Genomic DNA, 17,988 nt, shown 5'->3' on the forward strand with positions numbered 1-17,988 from the left:
CAAAAGACCTGAAACTAGGACGGAGATTTATCTTCCAACAAGACAATGATCCCAAACATACAGCAAAATCTACAAAGGAATGGTTCACAAATAAACGTATCCAGGTGTTAGAATGGCCAAGTCAAAGTCCAGACATGAATCCAATCGAGAATCTGTGGAAAGAGCTGAAAACTGCTGTTCACAAACGCTCTCCATCCAACCTCACTGAGCTCGAGCTGTTTTGCAAGGAAGAATGGGCAAGAATTTCAGTCTCTCGATGTGCAAAACTGATAGAGACATACCCCAAGCGACTTGCAGCTGTAATCGCAGCAAAAGGTGGCTCTACAAAGTATTAACGCAAGGGGGCCGAATAATTTTGCACGCCCCACTTTTCATTTTTTTATTAGTTAAAAAAGTTTCAAAAATCTAATAGATTTCATTCCACTTCACAATTGTGTCCCACTTGGTGATTCTTCACAAAAATTACATTTTTATATCTTTATGTTTGAAGCCTGAAATGTGGCAAAAGGTTGAAAAGTTCAAGGGGGCCGAATACTTTCGCAAGGCACTATATATATATATATATATATATATATATATATATATATATGTATATATATATATATTAGGGCTGGTACTGATTTGAATTTTCGTGTTCGATTAATAGATTTTTTTTTTAATCGATTAATTGAATAATTTTGATTTAATTATAACGCACATACAGATCCAACTACTTTTAGCTGATCTCCTTGCATTGCAGCTCTGCATTAGTCAGTGGTAAATGTGGTATAACTGTATACAATCATCCGACGCTAGTTCGTTTCTACAATCCATGACTTAACTTCACAGTTCACACAAATACGTTTTAAATTCAAACTGTAGCACTGACGTAAGTAATTTTTTTTTCACAGTAGCGTGACAATCCCTCCACCACCGGTCTAACTAATCACTCTCACCTTATGGTATGGACCCCTGTGCAAACAGATGGTTATGCAAGCGGGTATCAAAAGGGTTAACACGGACCATAAACTTCTCCCGCATCTCCTTAGATCTCAGCAAGCCAGGTCAAAGGGTAGAAAGAAAAGATCTAAGTGCTCACCGCTTAAGTATAAGATAAACATTTTCTGTTCAAACACAAACTACTAACATAAAGATGATAAAAACACAGCATGTAAAGTCGACAATCGCGTTAGTTCTGTAGGTTAGCAGCAGGTGACATCACGCATAGCTCCTCCCCTGTACGCGTTACATTCAATCAGAACTTCGATGTCACTGGACTCGTCCCCCCTTCCCTTCGTTAGCAGACGGAGGCACTTAGGGAACGGGGGAGGAGTCCAGTGACGTCGATGTCCGTGACGTCACCGGATCTCCAATGGAACTCCTTGAAGACCCGTAAGCCGGCAGAGAGGTATTTTGATCGATCAAAAAAATTAACGATTAATCGAGGAATTAATCTTTAATTTCCACAGTCCTAATATATATATATATATATATATATATATATATATATATATATGTACTCTGCAGCATTCAGTATAGCCTATATCTACATTCTACAGTGCATTCCGTGGTGTACTGTTTCTACTACTTTTCTGGTGGTGTACACAATACAGTGCAGCTGTAGTGCAGTTGTGACTACTTTGCTGGTGGTTAGGGACAAACACCCCCCGGTTCGGTTCGCACCAGAACTTTTGAACGGACTAAAAATTGGTGCGAACTTTAGAACCCCATTGAAGTCTATGGGACTCGAACGTTTGAAATAAAAAGTGCTAATTTTAATGGCTAATATGCAAGATATTGTCTTAAAAGGGGTTTGGGGACCTGGCTCCTGCCCCAGGGGACATGGGTCAATGCCAAAATTGTTTTTAAAAACGGCCATTTTTTTCGGGAGGACTGATTTTAATGACGATTAAAGTGAAAAAAAAAGTGAAATATTCCTTTAAATATCATGCCTAGGGGGTGTCTATAGTATGCCTGTGAAGTGCCACGTGTTTCCCGTGTTTAGAAGAGTCCCTGCACAAAATGACATTTAACGGAAAAAAAGTCATTTAAAACTGCTTGCAGTTTTAATGTAATATCTGGTTCCAGCAATATGGATGAAAATCATTGAGAAAAATGACACGGTAGCCCCCCTGCCCATTACCAGCCCCTTTGGGTCTTGCACGGATATTAAGGGGAACCCCGTACCCAAATAAAAAAAAGGAAAGGCGTGGGGCCCCCAGGCCCTATATACTCAGAACAGCAGTATACAGGCGGTGCAAACAAGACAGGGACTGTGTAAGTTTGTTGTGTTAAGTAGAATCTGTTTGTAATTTTCAACTGGTACATTTTGAAAGTGTAGCTCCACTCCAAAAATTTATTTTTAAGCTTTTTGGAAAACATGGGAAAGGTTATCACCCCTGTATAATTTTTTTTGCCGTCCGTCTTTTTTTATCTCACTTCCTGTTGTCTCCTTCCGTTTGCAAGTAGGAGACGTTTGTAAGTTGGATGTTTGAAAGTAGGGCCCTGCCCTACATGCTCTGCAGAAATGGTGGAACAAGGTGTTGCCACAAACTGTAAGCCCTCAAATGAATGAGCCCTGCTGCAAAGCATTGCGTCAAAAATTGTAATTACATGCCCCTGTTGAACAGGGGCTGAGAAAATGGGCCTTAGGCACTGGTGCTAGTGTCACGACACTGCAACCTCTCCCATATACTCTAGTTGGAGTGCAGGAATGAGCCCTGCTGCAAAGCATTGCATCAAAAATTTTATTACATGCCCCTGTTAAACAGGGGCTGAAAAATTGGGCCTATACACTGCAACCGCTACCATATACTCTAGTTGGAGTGCAGAAATGAGCCCTGCTGCAAAGCATTGCATCAAAAATTGTATTACATGCCCCTGTTAAACAGGGGCTGAAAAATTGGGCTGGTGGCACTGGTGCCGCGACACTGCAGCCTCTCCCATATACTGTATTTGGAGTGCAGGAATGAGCCCTGCTGCAAAGCATTGCATCAAAAATTGTAATTACACGCCCCCTGTTAAACAGTGGCTGAAAAATTGGGCTGGTGGCATGACCCAGAAGCAAAAATGTTTTTGCAAGATATCAGCAGGATCATTGAGGAGGAAGAGGATAGTCACTCAACATAACAGGACAGTCACTCAGCATCAGCATAGGCAGTCTTGAAGGAATGTGACATTTCCAAAAAAATTATTCGATTACATCAGCTTCAGGTGCTTGGTAGCTGGTGGTGATCCAAGACTGATTCCTCTTTATGAAGGTCAGTCGATCAACCGAGTCGGTGGACAGGCGCACCCTGTGATAGGTAACAAAGCCACCAGCAGCACTGAAGGTGCGTTCCGAAAGAACGCTGGATGCAGGACAGGCCAGTAGCTCAATTGCATACTATACAAGCTCTGGCCAGTGATCCATCCTCAAGACCCAGTAAGCCAGAGGATTTTCGGTGGGAAAGGTGTCCAAGTCTGACTTTGCCCGTAGGTATTCCTGCACCATGTAAATCAGACGCTGGCGATGGTTACTGGAACCGATCATACCTTGGGGCTGCGGACTAAAAAATTGTATGAATGCATCGGTCAGACGGCCACCTTCTCCACCGCTCCTTCTGACTGAAGCCTCAGCAACACGTTGTCCAGGACCAGGAGTTTGTAACCTTCCTGTCTCTGGGAACGCGTTGCACAGACCTTTCTGCAAGGCCTCCCGGAGATGTCTCATCCTCTGCTCCCTCTGTGACGGCAAGATAAGGTCCGCAAACTTACCCTTGTACCGTGAATGTTCTGCCTCAAGTGCCCTGTCCATTATTCCACACTCCAACGCAAATTGCAACGATTAAAATTGAACTATGCACCTGTGACAGTGGGGTCACTTTGGACACAGGGTGAATAAAAGAAACCCCCGATATGGTCTGTGATAGCCATATTCAAGGCTGTATATACATTGTATATAGATTGGATGTATACTGTATATGGGGGTTAAGTATCATTGCTGTGAGGAATTAAGTTGTTCTAAAGGTCACATTAGGAAGCCCCAAATAGGCCCAGTGGGCAGGTGAATAGTGTGTATGGGTGTATGAGATGGAACAAGTGGGTTGCTTGGTACAAAAGACTGTGTGAACACAATTATAGGCATGAGAGGAGGTACGGATGTATGGGATGGAATGAGTGGTGGGTCTGGCACGAAAGTTTGTTCGATTTAAATCACAGGTATGAGAAGAGACACTATGGAGTCACAATAAATGATACGATAAAACCATATATATTTGAAAAGGCACTGGTTAGATTCACTAAAAATTAAACTTTGATGGTTATGCGCACCCAGGTTAAAAAATTTATTTTGTGCTCATGGAATATCCGGGGAATAGGAGATACAGAGAAAAAAGCAGCAGTCTTCCTGATTGCAAAGACATACGAGGTGGCTATCCTTTGTTTGCAGGAGACACATCTTACTAAAATCTCTATTCTCCAATTGAGATGGAGGAACTATACAGCACACAGTTCCATTCAGTACACACCTCCTATTCTAGGGGAGTGAGTATATTTGTTTTTTATATTCTTTATTTTTATTTTTCATTTTTCTCTTTATACATATCAAATTTATAAGAACATTAATACAATTTATTAAGAGGTCTTCTTGCATCACCTCTTCCTTCTCAATACAATCCATTTCAATAAACCTCTCCCTCCCCTCTGAACTCCCTCCTTCAACCCTGGGGCAAAAAAAAAGGGGGGCGGTATGCCCCTCTATCTCCCCCTTCTCGTTCGCCCCCCCTCTCTGTCCCCTTATCCCTCGAGTGTTGCGCGACAGTCTCCCCTCTCCAAGAATGTCAGCCATTGTTGCCATATCCCATGATATTTCCCTTCTGTGTCTTGTAGTTTGTGTATCGACTCTTCCATTAACCTAATTTGCTCCACCCTCTTCACCCACTCCAATATTGTTGGAACCTGTGTAGTTTTCCAATAGCATGGGATCAGCGCTTTGGCTGCATTCAACAAGTGCGGGACTATCGTGCCTTTGTATTGCAATACCCCTTTCTCTGTATCATGGAAAATACACACCCATGGGCATTTTCTAATCCTCGTTCCTGTCACCGAAAATATAATTTCTATTATTTTATCCCAAAAGAGGGATATTTTAGGGCAATCCCACCATAGGTGTTTTAGGGAACCTTGTTCTGTACATTCCCTCCAACATGTTGCTTGCTCTTCCCCTCCAAACCTCTGCATTCTTTGAGGCGTCATGTACCACCTTGATATTAATTTGTAAGACATTTCAATCGTTCGAGAATCTCGTGGGATTGAGTGGGTCATTTTAAGTATTTTCATTCTATGCTCTTCATTTCTAAGTGATCCTAATTCCTCTTCCCATTTCCCCAAATATGCTGGTAATTCCAAGTCTGCCTCCCGTCTTAATATTTTATACATTTTCGATACCCTTTTCACTAAACATTGTTCATCCTTAAGTAGTTTCTCTAATGGTCTTAACCGTGACATTCCTCGTAAAGGCTGTGACAGCCCTTGTGTAAAGTGTAATAGTTGTGCATGTCTCCATCTATCTAACGGTTTGTGCCCCCACTCTTGTGTAATTTCCCTATACGTGTATAACCTATTCCCTTTAATCACCTCCCCTAATGTTATTTCCTCTTTCTTTGCCCATCTACTAAAATATAGCCGCTCCTCCTTTCCTGGCAAAAAATAATTTGTGTCCAACAGTGACATTAGTGGGGAATTGTGAGTCCAGTTATGTGCTTTATTAATTTTATCCCATATTTTTAGTGTGTGTCTTGTTAAAGTGCTCGTGCCTGCTCCTAAATTCCGCCACTGAGTTGGGATCCATATAATTTTTGTTAATTCCATCCCACTCAATCTAATTTCTAACTCCACCCAGCTCTTCTCTTTCTGGTTATGTGACCAGTCTGCTACTCTTGATATTACTATTGCCTCATAATATTTTTTTAAATCTGGTAATGCCACTCCTCCCCATTCTTTTTCCTTTACTAAGACACTGTATGCAATACGCGGCCTTTTCGGGGCCCATATGAATGATACAACCAGGGATTTTAATTAATTTGAAATGTGTACATTACGACTGGCAGTATGAACATTTTTATTACATTTATTTTACCCATCCATGATAATGCTTTGTAACTCATACTTTTCATTTGCCTTTAATTTTGTTTAAGAGGAGTATATAATTTGCTTCGTACAGATTAGACCTTTGTGCCGTTAATTTTATCCCCAGGTAACTCAACTCTCCTCTACACCACTTTAAAGGGCAGGCTTGCGGAAAGAGCTCCCTGTTCTTTTTATGATAAATTCAAGTTTAAAATTTCTGTCTTCATCAAATTTATTTTAAAATTTGATAATCTTCCGTATTGTTCTAATTCTTTAAGAACCAACGGGATCGATGTTCTGGGATTTGCTATATATAACAACACATCATCTGCATAAGCAGATACCTTATATTCTTTCTCTCCCACCCAAATTCCCCGAAGATCCTGATTTCTACGGATCCCTACTAAGAGGGGTTCCAGGACAAACACAAACAGAATCGGGGACAGAGGACATCCCTGTCTCGTCCCGTTGAACAAGTCAAGGGGACGAGACAGGGACCCATTCACTCTAATCATGGCGGTCGGCTGAGTATATAACGCTTTAATCCATCTCATCATTCTCTCACCCAGCCCCATATGTTTTAGCGTCTCATTTATAAACTGCCAATCTACTCTATCAAAGGCCTTCTCGGCATCTACTGATAGAAGGACTGTGGGGGGTCTTCCTTCTAATTGCCTCCTGGATCAAGATGATAGACTTCAAAGAGTTGTCTCTCCCCTCCCGTCCCTGCACAAATCCCACCTGGTCGGTGTGAACCCATCCCGGGAGGAGTGTCTTCAATCTATCGGCTATTATTTTTGCATAGATTTTTACATCCGTATTTAGTAATGATATCGGCCAGTAACTCTCCAGGGCTGCAGGATCTTTACCCTCCTTCAAGATCAAAGCAATATGGGCAAGAAGCGCCTCTTCTCGGAAGCCCTGCCCCTCCCCAACTGCATTGAAATATTCACAGAGTTTTGGTGCTAACAGACTCTGGAATCTCTTGTAATATAGGATGGAGTATCCGTCCGGACACGGACTTCCGCCCAGGGCTATGTCCTTAATTGCTCTCTCTACTTCCCTTACTGTGATCGGCGTCTCTAAGGCCTCCATCTCCTCGCTCGCACCTTTTGTGAAGTCCAGGTTCATAAGATACTCCCGTATAGCTACCTTCCTTTTCCCCTCTTCGTCAACTCTTACTCCTATATTATACAGAGCACTGTAATAAGTATGGAAGCTCTCTGCAATATCTGGAGTGGCGAACTTCATCTCACATCTTTTATCCCTAATTTTCGGAATAAAAGTCCTGTTTTTCTGTTCCTTTACTCTTCTCACCAGCCACTTCCCTGACCTGTTCCCCCACAAATATCTCTCCTTGTTTATTTTGTGGAAAGCTGTTCTCCTTTCTTGCTCCAGGCACTCTTCCAATTCCCTTTTTTTTGTAATTCCTGACTCTCCTGAAGCCCCCTAGGTCTAGTTTTATGCTCCAACTCCTCGATCTCACTATATAATTGAACTTTCCTTTTCTCCCTTTCCTTCTTTTTCCCTGTTCCAATCCCGATTAAACTTCCTCTAATGACTGCCTTGTGTGTCTTCCATATGGTAGCCCTAGAAATTTCCTCCACATCATTCAGCTCAAAGAAGTCCCTTAAATCCTGTTCAATTTTACTACTTACATCCTGTTCTTGAATGAGTGAGTCATTCAACCTCCAGGTTCTTCCTATCCCCTTATAACCCTGAATTTCCAATTGGATTATTATAGGGGCATGATCTGACAGAGTGATAGGTGTAATTTCCGCTTTTTTCAAGTTAGCCACTAATTGATGTTCTATCAAAATATAATCGAGTCTTGCAAAGGTTTTATGAACTGCCGAGAAGTGCGTATAGTCCCGTTCTTTTTGATGGCTAATCCTCCATGCGTCTTGTAACTGGGCGCTAGTTAATGCTTTATTTACCAATCTATATCTCTGTTCCGACACTCGTGCCCCTCCCCCCGAAGTATCTATCTTCGGATCCAGGCACCAATTCAGGTCTCTGCTATAACCACTTTACCTGCTCTAAACTCCTCCAGTTTTTTTAGAACTGTCCTTAAGAATTTATCTGGATTTCTATTTGGTGCATACACATTTACTATAGTACATTGCATCTCCCCCAATTTCCCTTTTATAAATAAATATCTACCCTCTGGGTCAGCCAGACGCTCCTCAATTTCAAACCTTGATAGTCTGTCGAAAACCAATGGCTACTCCTCTTGAGTGAGCAGATGGTGTGTCCCCATAGAACCAAAGTGGAAATTGAGCAGATGTCAATTTTATCCCGGAATTGTTGGTAATATATGTCTCTTGCAAGCATATTACATTCCCCCCCCATAAATTGAAGTTCTTTATTAATTTTATACCTTTTTTCCCTTGTATTTAAGCCCCTCACATTGTATGTTATCACGTTAATGACTACCATTTACTGCTTCTTTCATTGGTTCGTCTGGCAATGTACGCTGACCCAAAGGGCATTTTGCTGGGGGACAGAGAGGGCGCGAAGAAGAAAGAAAAAAAAACCCCCAATACTCCCACCCACTCCTACCCCCTCCCAAACCCCTCTCCGCAACGCTGCCCCTAAAAGGGTTGTTCGGATACCCCCCCCCCCTTACTTCGTTGTTCATATGGGCCGGACACTTATCTCGTTGGTGTCTTTTCATCCCCATATTTACCTCGAGGGCTCACACCAGTAGACCCCCAGGACTGCAGAGCGTTCATCTTTTTTTCCTATCAGACTGGCTGGGAAGCCCCATTGATAGGATATTCCTGATGCAACCATCCGTTGAGTTAGGGGTTTTAATAATCTCCTTCTCATTAACGTTTCTGATGCTAGATCAGAGAACACCTGCAACTCTACCCCTTCAAAGGACAGGCCTGGTAGTGTCCTCAACTTCCCCATTATTTGCCCTTTCTCTTCTGCGTAATGGAACCTCACTATTACATCTCTTGGAGACTCCTCCCCTGCTGTCGTCCGCCTAGTAATCCTATGTACTCTGTCTACCCTTAGGTTTTCAGTGGGGTCTCTTTCTAACAACGGATTAAAAAGCTGCTGCACTATGCTACCTAACTCCCCGTTACTGTATTTCTCTGGAAGGCCTTTGATTCTGACATTTTTCCTCCTGTCCCGGTTCTCTTGGTCCTCTAATCTATACTGGAGATTTCTATTCGTTCTCTGCAAGGTTAAAACGTATTCTGTTATCTCGTCCAACCTTGAATCCTGTTTGTCTAGTCTGTCCTCTATCTCCTCTACCCTCTCTAGAACCAGACCTATATCTGCCCTTACTCCTGCTATCTCAGCTTTTAGGGACTCCTCCATTTTGGCGAACATCTCCGCCAACATCTCCTTTATTGTCTGGACTTCTACTTCTTGGGTTCTGGATTGCACACTTCCTTCCCTTCTGAGATCCTCTTCTACTTCTCTTTCCTCTTCTCTTTCCTGGGGGGCTCTAGTACTAATCTGTGGGGGGTTGCCACCATTTTTCGATCCCCCTACCTTTACCCCACCTTTATTTTCTCTTAATGTCCTCTGCTTATTTACCCCTGATCTTTGTACAGTTCCCGACTTAGGGCTACCTTGTCCCTCTTCTATTGTGCTGGAATTACTTGCCATATACCGCTGGATACCTCCTGGGCTGGTCGCTGGCGGTATATTTTTACCTGTTTTTGCTTTCCCTCTCATTTTTCCTGTTTAGATCCTCCCAATTCTATTCCCTCTCATCTAGTCCTCTCCCTCCCGCCTTGTCCCCCAGTCTCCCTTCTCCCCACTTAGAGGCAGTAGTAGGCAGGATGGCGGATAGAAGGGAAGTGATAAGTAGCACCGACACCGTTATACCTTAATTAAATATACACAGGTCTAAAATACTGTTCACACAATAAATTATTAAAATTGTCCTGGTGTTTCTTTATCTATTGCACCAATTCCTTTCCCGTATTTGTCCTTTTTCTTACTCCTGTGTGGCTTAAATTCCACGGTTATCCATATAGTTATCCATATATTGCTCTTTTCTCATCTGTGGTCTCTATAATTCAGTCCTACGTCCTTCCATCCGGGCTCACTCCAGATACACACGGACTGTCATATGATTTACAGAGCAATGCAGAGAACCATATTAATAGAATAGTTTACTCTTTATCAAGTCCCATCCCCATGCCTTCTATGGCTTCTCTAAGCATTACCCCTCCATCATTGCCACCCTTGGCGATATTGTCGTTGGTACTTATTAGCCGAGATGGACCTTGAACAAGTCCTTAGAAAGGTGTTAAACGGGTAGTCAGTGCAGGGCACTAATATTATCTTCCCCCAGCTATTTCTCCAGGGTACAGTTTTTGCAAACAAACACACACATAAAGAGGAAAGCTGCAGGGGTTTTATGAAGTTAATAAAGTTCTGTCCTGGAGAGGTGTATGTCTAGTTCTTACACCATACCTCTGATACTCTTAGGGTTTTTTCCCCACCTTTTCCTTTTTTTCAACGTATAAAATCTTTAAGGCAACTTAAGATTTACCTTGGTTCTTGCAGTAGGTGCTGTAGTGTCTTTACTCATCGAGATGCGGCATGTTACAGTAAAATGTAGTACCACAGTTCCATTTACTGCTACAAGCCCTCTGTTGTTCTATTTCTTCCCCCACCAATCATTGACTCACGTTTTGATGACCTTTGGAAGACGTTTTGATGGTTGTAATCTCTCAGATCTACAACGTCCTGGTGCACTCCGCAGATACTCTGTCTCCATGCTAACGGTAGATGTCTTTCCTAGTTCTGTGTGGCTCTGTATGGGCAACCCATGTGCTGGTCTGCCTTGTGCTGGAGTGACCGGGTATGTTACGGGTGTGTTACAGCCTTCCCTGCCACCGCCTCCTGTCTCATCGACGGGCTCCGTCTCCAGTCACCTGATCCCTTTACGCGGGTCCTTTATTCCTCCTGTCCGGGAGCGTCTCCCTGCTTATCCAGTGCCATTCACGTTTGTCCAGCTGTTTAGCTGAACGACCTGTGGTTTGGCAGTGGGGTTGATCGAGGGGAGGAGATGCCGGGCTCTCCCCGCAAATTCTTCCGGGTGGCGTGACTGTCAGTTCCGCCCGCCGCCCATCCTCTTCACAGCGGCGGCGGGTCTGTCTTGCGGAAGCTCCATACAGCCAGGGAAGCGTGAGGTGAGGTGGCGCGAGGTCGAGCAAGCGGGAGGACGCCTCAAGCGTGTCTACCTCATGGTGCTCCGCCCCTTCATGCCAGTGAGTATATTTGTTAGATCAGGGGTGGCTTTCTCTTGTATGCAGGCTAAGGTGGATGAATATGGGAGATTCATTTTTTTTATTTTGTAAGATTGAGAACAGAATCTGTGTATTGGCAAACGTGTACCTCCCTCCACCCTTTAACGTTTCAATCCTTTGTGAGCTTGCTGAGTTTGTTGTGGATAAGCCGAGAGTTCCGGTGATAGTAACGGGGGACTTCAATATGGTAATGGACCAGAGACTAGATAGGTTCCCCCCGGGGACACTAACGGGTGGTGTCACGGATAACCGGCTCCCAGATTTTTTTTAGGGGAGACAGGATTGTGGGACATCTGGAGAATACGGAACCCGGAGGCCCGACAATACTCGTGCTTCTCCAGGACACATTCGACACTCTCCAGGATCTACCTAGTGCCGGGAAATTATGAAATGATGTCTATCATAAAGAATGTGAACTACAGACCAAGGGGTCTGTCGGACCATTCCCCAGTGACAATATCACTAGAGCTGGGTGAGTGTAACCATCCTGGGGAGTGGCGGATAAACCCATTTTGGATCAAACTGATGGAGGATCTGAAGGAGATATTGGCATCAATGGGGGAGTTTCTCGATTTGAATAGAAGTACCGCCTCAGAAGGAATAGTGTGGGACACTCTGAAGGCTTTCCTAAGAGGCATAATGATCCAACAAATCTCAAAAATTAAAAAACAGACTAAGGACTGGGAGAGACTAATAGGGGAGAGGGTAACTACAGCAGAGGAACAGTATATCAATGACCCAACATCGGATAGACTTAAGAAATGGATAGAGGAACAACAAAATTATCGATTAATGACTCTTAGAAAAATAGAGAATAAACATCTCTTCCAGAAACAATTTGCCTTTGGAGAGGGGGAAAGTGCGGGACGTATGCTGGCACAATTAGTCAGGGTGAACTCCCCCCCATCCGTTATACCCACGATAACTATAGGAGATGGAAGGGTATCCTCATATACTCCAGAAATAGTGGGCAAGTTTAAAGAATATTATGAGAACTTGTATAGATCACAACAGGAGGAAATGGGGGGTGAAATGGACAGCTTTTTTTCAGGAATCTGAATTTCCCCTGTCTTGATGAAACAGATAGAACTGAGTTAGATAGACCTATAACGATAGAGGAAATACAAAGGGTCACTATTGAGATGGCGCAACAGAAATCCTCGGGCCCAGACGGACTCCCGACTGAGATTTATCGGCAGTATAGGAAGGTATTGCTTTCCGAGCTGTTGAGGGTATTGAATTGGTCATTAATGAGGGGAGAGCTCCCCTCATCGATGATGGAATCCACCATAATCACCATACACAAGGAAGGTAAAGACCCACTTGATCCTGTCTCATATATACGCTTTATTAACCACTTGACCACTGGGCACTTAAACACCCTTAATAACCAGACCAATTTTCAGCTTTCGGTGCTCTCACATTTTGAATGACAATTACTCAGTCATGCAACACTGGACCTATATGAAATTTTTGTCCTTTTTTTCACACAAATGGAGCTTTCTTTTGGTGGTATTTAATCACCGCTGGGTTTTTTATTTTTTGTGCTATAAAAGAAAAAATACAGAAAATTCTGTAAAAAAATGAATTTTTCTTCATTTCTGTTATAAAATTTAGCAGATTAGTAATTTTTTCTTCATAAATTTTGGCCAAAATTTATACTACTACATATCGTTGGTAAAAATAAGTACAAATTGGTGGATATTATTTGGTCTTTGTGAAAGTTATAGAGTCCACAAGCTGTGGTGCCAATATCTGAAAATTGATCACACCTGAAGTACTGACGGCCTATTTCAATTCTTGAGACCCTAACATGCCAGAAAAGTACAAATACCCCCCAAATGACCCCTTTTTGGAAAGAAGACATTCCAAGGTATTTAGTAAGAGGCATAATGAGTTTTTTGAAGTTGTCATTTTTTCCCACAATTCTTTGCAAAATCAAGATTTTTTTTACTTTTTTTTTTTTTTTTCACAAAATTGTCATATTATCAGTTTATTTCTCACACAGCATATGCATACCACAAATTACACCCCAAAACACATTCTGCTATTACTCCCGTGTACGGCGATACCACATGTGTGAGACTTTTACACAGTGCGGCCACATACAGAGGCCCAACATGCAGGGAGCGCCATCAGGCGTTCTGGAGCACCCAGGACAATGCTGACATTTCTCTCCTACATGTAAAAATCATCATTTATTTGCTAGAAAATTACATCGAATCCCAAAACATTATATATGTTTTTTTAGCAAACACCCTGGAGAATACAATGGTGGTCGCTGCAACTTTTTATCTCGCACGGTATTTGCGCAGCAATTTTTCGAATGCTTTTTTTTGGAAAAAAAACTGTTTTGTGCTTAAAAAAAAAAAAAAAACACAGTAAAGTTAGCCCAATTTTTGCATAATGTGAAAGATGAAGTTACACCGAGTAAATCGATACCTAACATGTCACTCTTCAAAATTGCACAGGCTCGTGGAATGGCGCCAAACGTCGCTACTTAAAAATCCCCATAGGCGACGATTTAATTTTTTTTTTACTGGTTATATGTTTTGAGTTACAGAGGAGGTCTAGGGCTAGAATTATTGCTCTCGCTCCAACGTACGCAGCGATACCTCACATGTGTGGTTTGAACACCGTTTTCATATGTGGGCGGGACTTACGTATGCGTTTGCTTCTGCATGCGAGCACATGGGGACAGGGGCGCTTTAAAAAAAAAAAAAAAAAATGTATTGTTCATTTTACTTTATTTATTTTAGTTTGACATTTTTTTCCCCAAAAATAAATTTTTTGATCACTTTTATTCCTATTACAAGGAATGTAAACATCCCTTGTAATAGGAATATGGCATGACAGGTCCTCTTTACAGTGAGATATGGGGTCAATAAGACCCCGCATCTCACCTCTAAGCTGGGAAGCCTGAAAAAAAAAAAAAAGATTCTGGATTTGATAGTATTGGCGAGTCGGTAGAAGCACCGGAGGGCGGCGGGAGGGGGGGGGGTGTCTATGGCTGGGTATTGCAGGGTATCACCGACTATGGCTGGGTATGGCTGGGTATATCAGAGTATGGCTGGGTATCTCAGAGTATGGCGTTGCAGAGCATTGCAGGATATTGGAGGGTGTTGCAGAGCATTGCAGAGTGTTGCACGGTATTGGCGGGTGTTGCAGAGCATTGCAGAGTGTTGCAGGGTATTGGTGGGTGTTGCAGAGCATTGCAGAGTGTTGCAGAGCATTGCAGAGTTTTGCAGGGTATTGGCGGGTGTTGCAGAGCGTTGCAGGGTATTGCAGGGTAATGCAGGGTATTGCAGGGTATTGCAGAGTATTGCAGAGTATTGCAGGGTATTGCAGAGTATTGCAGGGTATTGCAGGGTATTGCAGAGTATTGCAGGGTATTGCAGGGTATTGCAGAGTAATGCAGGGTAATGCAGAGTAATGGCAGGGTATTGCAGAGTATTGCAGTGTAATGCAGACTATTGCAGAGTTTTGCAGAGTATTGCAGGGTATTGCAGAGTAATGCAGAGTAATGCAGGGTAATGCAGAGTAATGCAGGGTAATGCAGAGTAATGCAGGGTATTGCAGGGTATTGCAGAGTAATGCAGAGTAATGGCAGGGTATTGCAGAGTATTTGCAGGGAATTGAGGGGTTAATTTTCGGTGAGCAGCGATGTGGGCACTGCAGATGCAGCCCACATCGCTGCTGACACCGATCTCCTCCCCCTCCGCTGTTCCGATCGGCACAAGTCATTTGACGGAGCGATCGCGTGGTAAACGGCCGCGACGAGTGCGCACCCCAGGGGGCGCGCGAGAGCGGAATTCTGGGAGGACGTCATATGACGGCCTCCCACAGTTAAGAAACCGCCCTAAAGCCGTCATTCGGCTATAGGGCGGTTATTAAGTGATTAAACACTGACATAAAAATACTGGCAAAGGTCTTGGCGGCTAGGGTGAACAAGGTTATACTGAAACTCATCCATCCTGATCAATCAGGTTTTATTTGGGAAAAAAATACTGCGCTAAAGAAATCTCTCAACAATCAGTCTAAATATCTAAAGGCTGCGATTGATACGATGTGATACACACCTATAAAGCATATAAGTCAGGAATTTCAACCGCGCTCACAATTACAAAAATCTAAAAAATCTGGTTTTATACCCGGAAGAACTACTAGCACAAATATAAGGTGGGTATACTTGAATCCTCAGGTCCCTACGGATGAGAGTGGAGAGAGGGCTATTTTGTCTTTAGATGCCGCCAAGGCCTTTGATAGTCTTGAGTGGCAGTATCTCTGGAGAGTTATGGAGACGGCCCAATTTGGACCGGGTTTCATGAAATGGGTAAAAATGCTTTATAGGGCACCGGAAGCCAGAGTAAAGGTGAATAATGAAAAGTCTGATAAATTTAGACTGGGGAGGGGAACAAGACAAGGGTGTCCCTTGTCACCCCTCCTCTTTGCCATTGCAATTGAACCTCTGGCCATTGCCCTGCGGCCTTCTGCTCAGGTGAAGGGTCTTAGCCCTTGTACACACGGTCGGACATTCTGCCAACCAAAACCGTCGGATTGTGTCCGAAACTGTTGCATACACACGGTCGGACCCAGTTGTCGGATTTTGCGGTTGCCAAGAACGCGGTGACGTAAGCCGTGTATGGCGGGACTAGAAAATGGAAGTTCAGCACCACGTCCGGCACCCTTTGGGCTCCTTCTGCTGATCTTGTGTTAGTAAAAGTTTGGGGAGAGATGATTCGCGCTTTTCACATTAGTGATTCAGATCGCTACTGCTCTTCGGTTTCTGCTTGTCTTTGCGTATCTGATAAACAGTGCGTGCAGTCATTAAGTATTTGTTTCTCATTGTGGACTATATCTTGGTATAGTACGCTTCGAAAGGCATTTTTTATTGTCTGCTTGCTTCTGCTATTCAGGTCGTTCTTTCAGGCCTTGCTGTTTATCGGTGCTTTCTGGTGTCCGTTCTGACGAGCCGACCGTTTTCAAACCATGTTTCGTCTACGTACTCGTCGTAGAGTTTGTGCTGTGCAGGGGCTTCATGTTGGGGTTCTTACTTTGACACAAGCCCGGTCCATGAACAGGGAGGGGAGGCGTTTGTGGACCAAGAATTGGTTGCGCCAGCGTGACCAGTTCTCGCACATGCCTTTGCTCTGTAAGATCCGCGAGAATAATCCTGATCATTTCAGGAATTATCTCCGGATGACAGACCCCGTTTTTCACCGTCTGCTGGCTTTGCTGACCCCTGCATGCGGCAAGCCATCACTCTGGAGCAGAGGCTCATCGCCACGTTGCGCTACTTGGCGACAGGGAGAAGCCTTCAGGACCTCAAGTTCTCTACAGGCATCTCCCCCCAGGCTCTGGGCATCATTATTCCAGAGACCTGTTCTGCCATCATTCAGGTCCTGCAGAAGGCAAATATGAAGCTAAGTTTTATCCTTAAACATCACATTCTATGTATTTCATGATTGCTAATGTCTTGCATTTCTTTCCTCATTCCCTAATTACCATCATTGCAATATGCTCTAATTCATATGCTCTGCCCCTTTGTCCTCATGCATATTTGCCTCACTAACTTCCCCACTATGCTCTTCTTGGCCCATAAAACTATAGTCTAGTCACTTAACAATGTTTTTTGTCAGCTCCATAGTATTGCTTTCCCCTAAACACCCCTTAAAATGTCTACAAATGTGATGTGTGTGCTTCAATTCATGCAAATTGACTTTTTTTACATTTTTGGGGTTGTGCCAAACTCATTAGTAACCCCCCTCCCCCCAACTGCTAGCTCAGCTGATAGCAATCCTCTATCTGATGACTTGACCAAACCCAATACACACTATACCTACCTTTTTGATGGTCACATTTATGGACGAATTCACCACAGCATGTAGTGTAAGGGCCTGCCTCAATACTTTCAAATGCTATTATTTTTTTAACAGATTCATTTTCTTGATATGTAATAGCAGAATGTCAAAATGTGCTTCCATTTTGTTTTCATTTTGTTATTATGACACTTCTTACCTGTCCCGTGGGCTGCCAATAGTGTAAGTAGGGAGGGGCTTCACAAAGTATCACACATTATTTAGGCATTCAGCTCTCAATCAAGTGGAGAGGGTTACCTGTCCTAAACATCCCCCCTCATTTTTTAGCAAGGGCTCATCATATGGGGGGGGGGGGGGGGTGATGACTCTAAGGGGACCTTATACTTTAGGCTTTAAATACTCAGTTACCAAAATGTTATACTAATTTTGACCAAAAATGTGGGTGTCTAATCTGCTTGCAATGTTGATTTGTCAAATTACTAATTTTTGTTCTTGTTTCACTACACAGTGTCCTTCAACGCCACAGGAATGGCAGACTGTGGCCTCACACTTTGCCATTTTTTTTGAAGTTGTGCCTTTTTCACCAACAGTGCAAACCCAAGTTCAGAGCGAGATGAGGGGACAGTCTCTTCTTCAGATAATATAATAATGTTGTGGGTCTGCTACACACACACCTTCTTTTTGTAACTAATGTATGTAATGCATTACTGACCAAAATCGTGCTCATTTTCAGCACCATGGCAGGAAAATGGCATGATTGTCCAAATTTACACATCACTGTGGGTGCTTTTTACTAAAGG

This window comes from Lithobates pipiens, unplaced genomic scaffold (genome assembly GCF_037356315.1).
Source record: "Lithobates pipiens isolate NorthernLeopardFrog02 unplaced genomic scaffold, aLitPip1_a1.2 Scaffold_22, whole genome shotgun sequence".
In the NCBI taxonomy this organism is placed as follows: domain Eukaryota; kingdom Metazoa; phylum Chordata; class Amphibia; order Anura; family Ranidae; genus Lithobates; species Lithobates pipiens.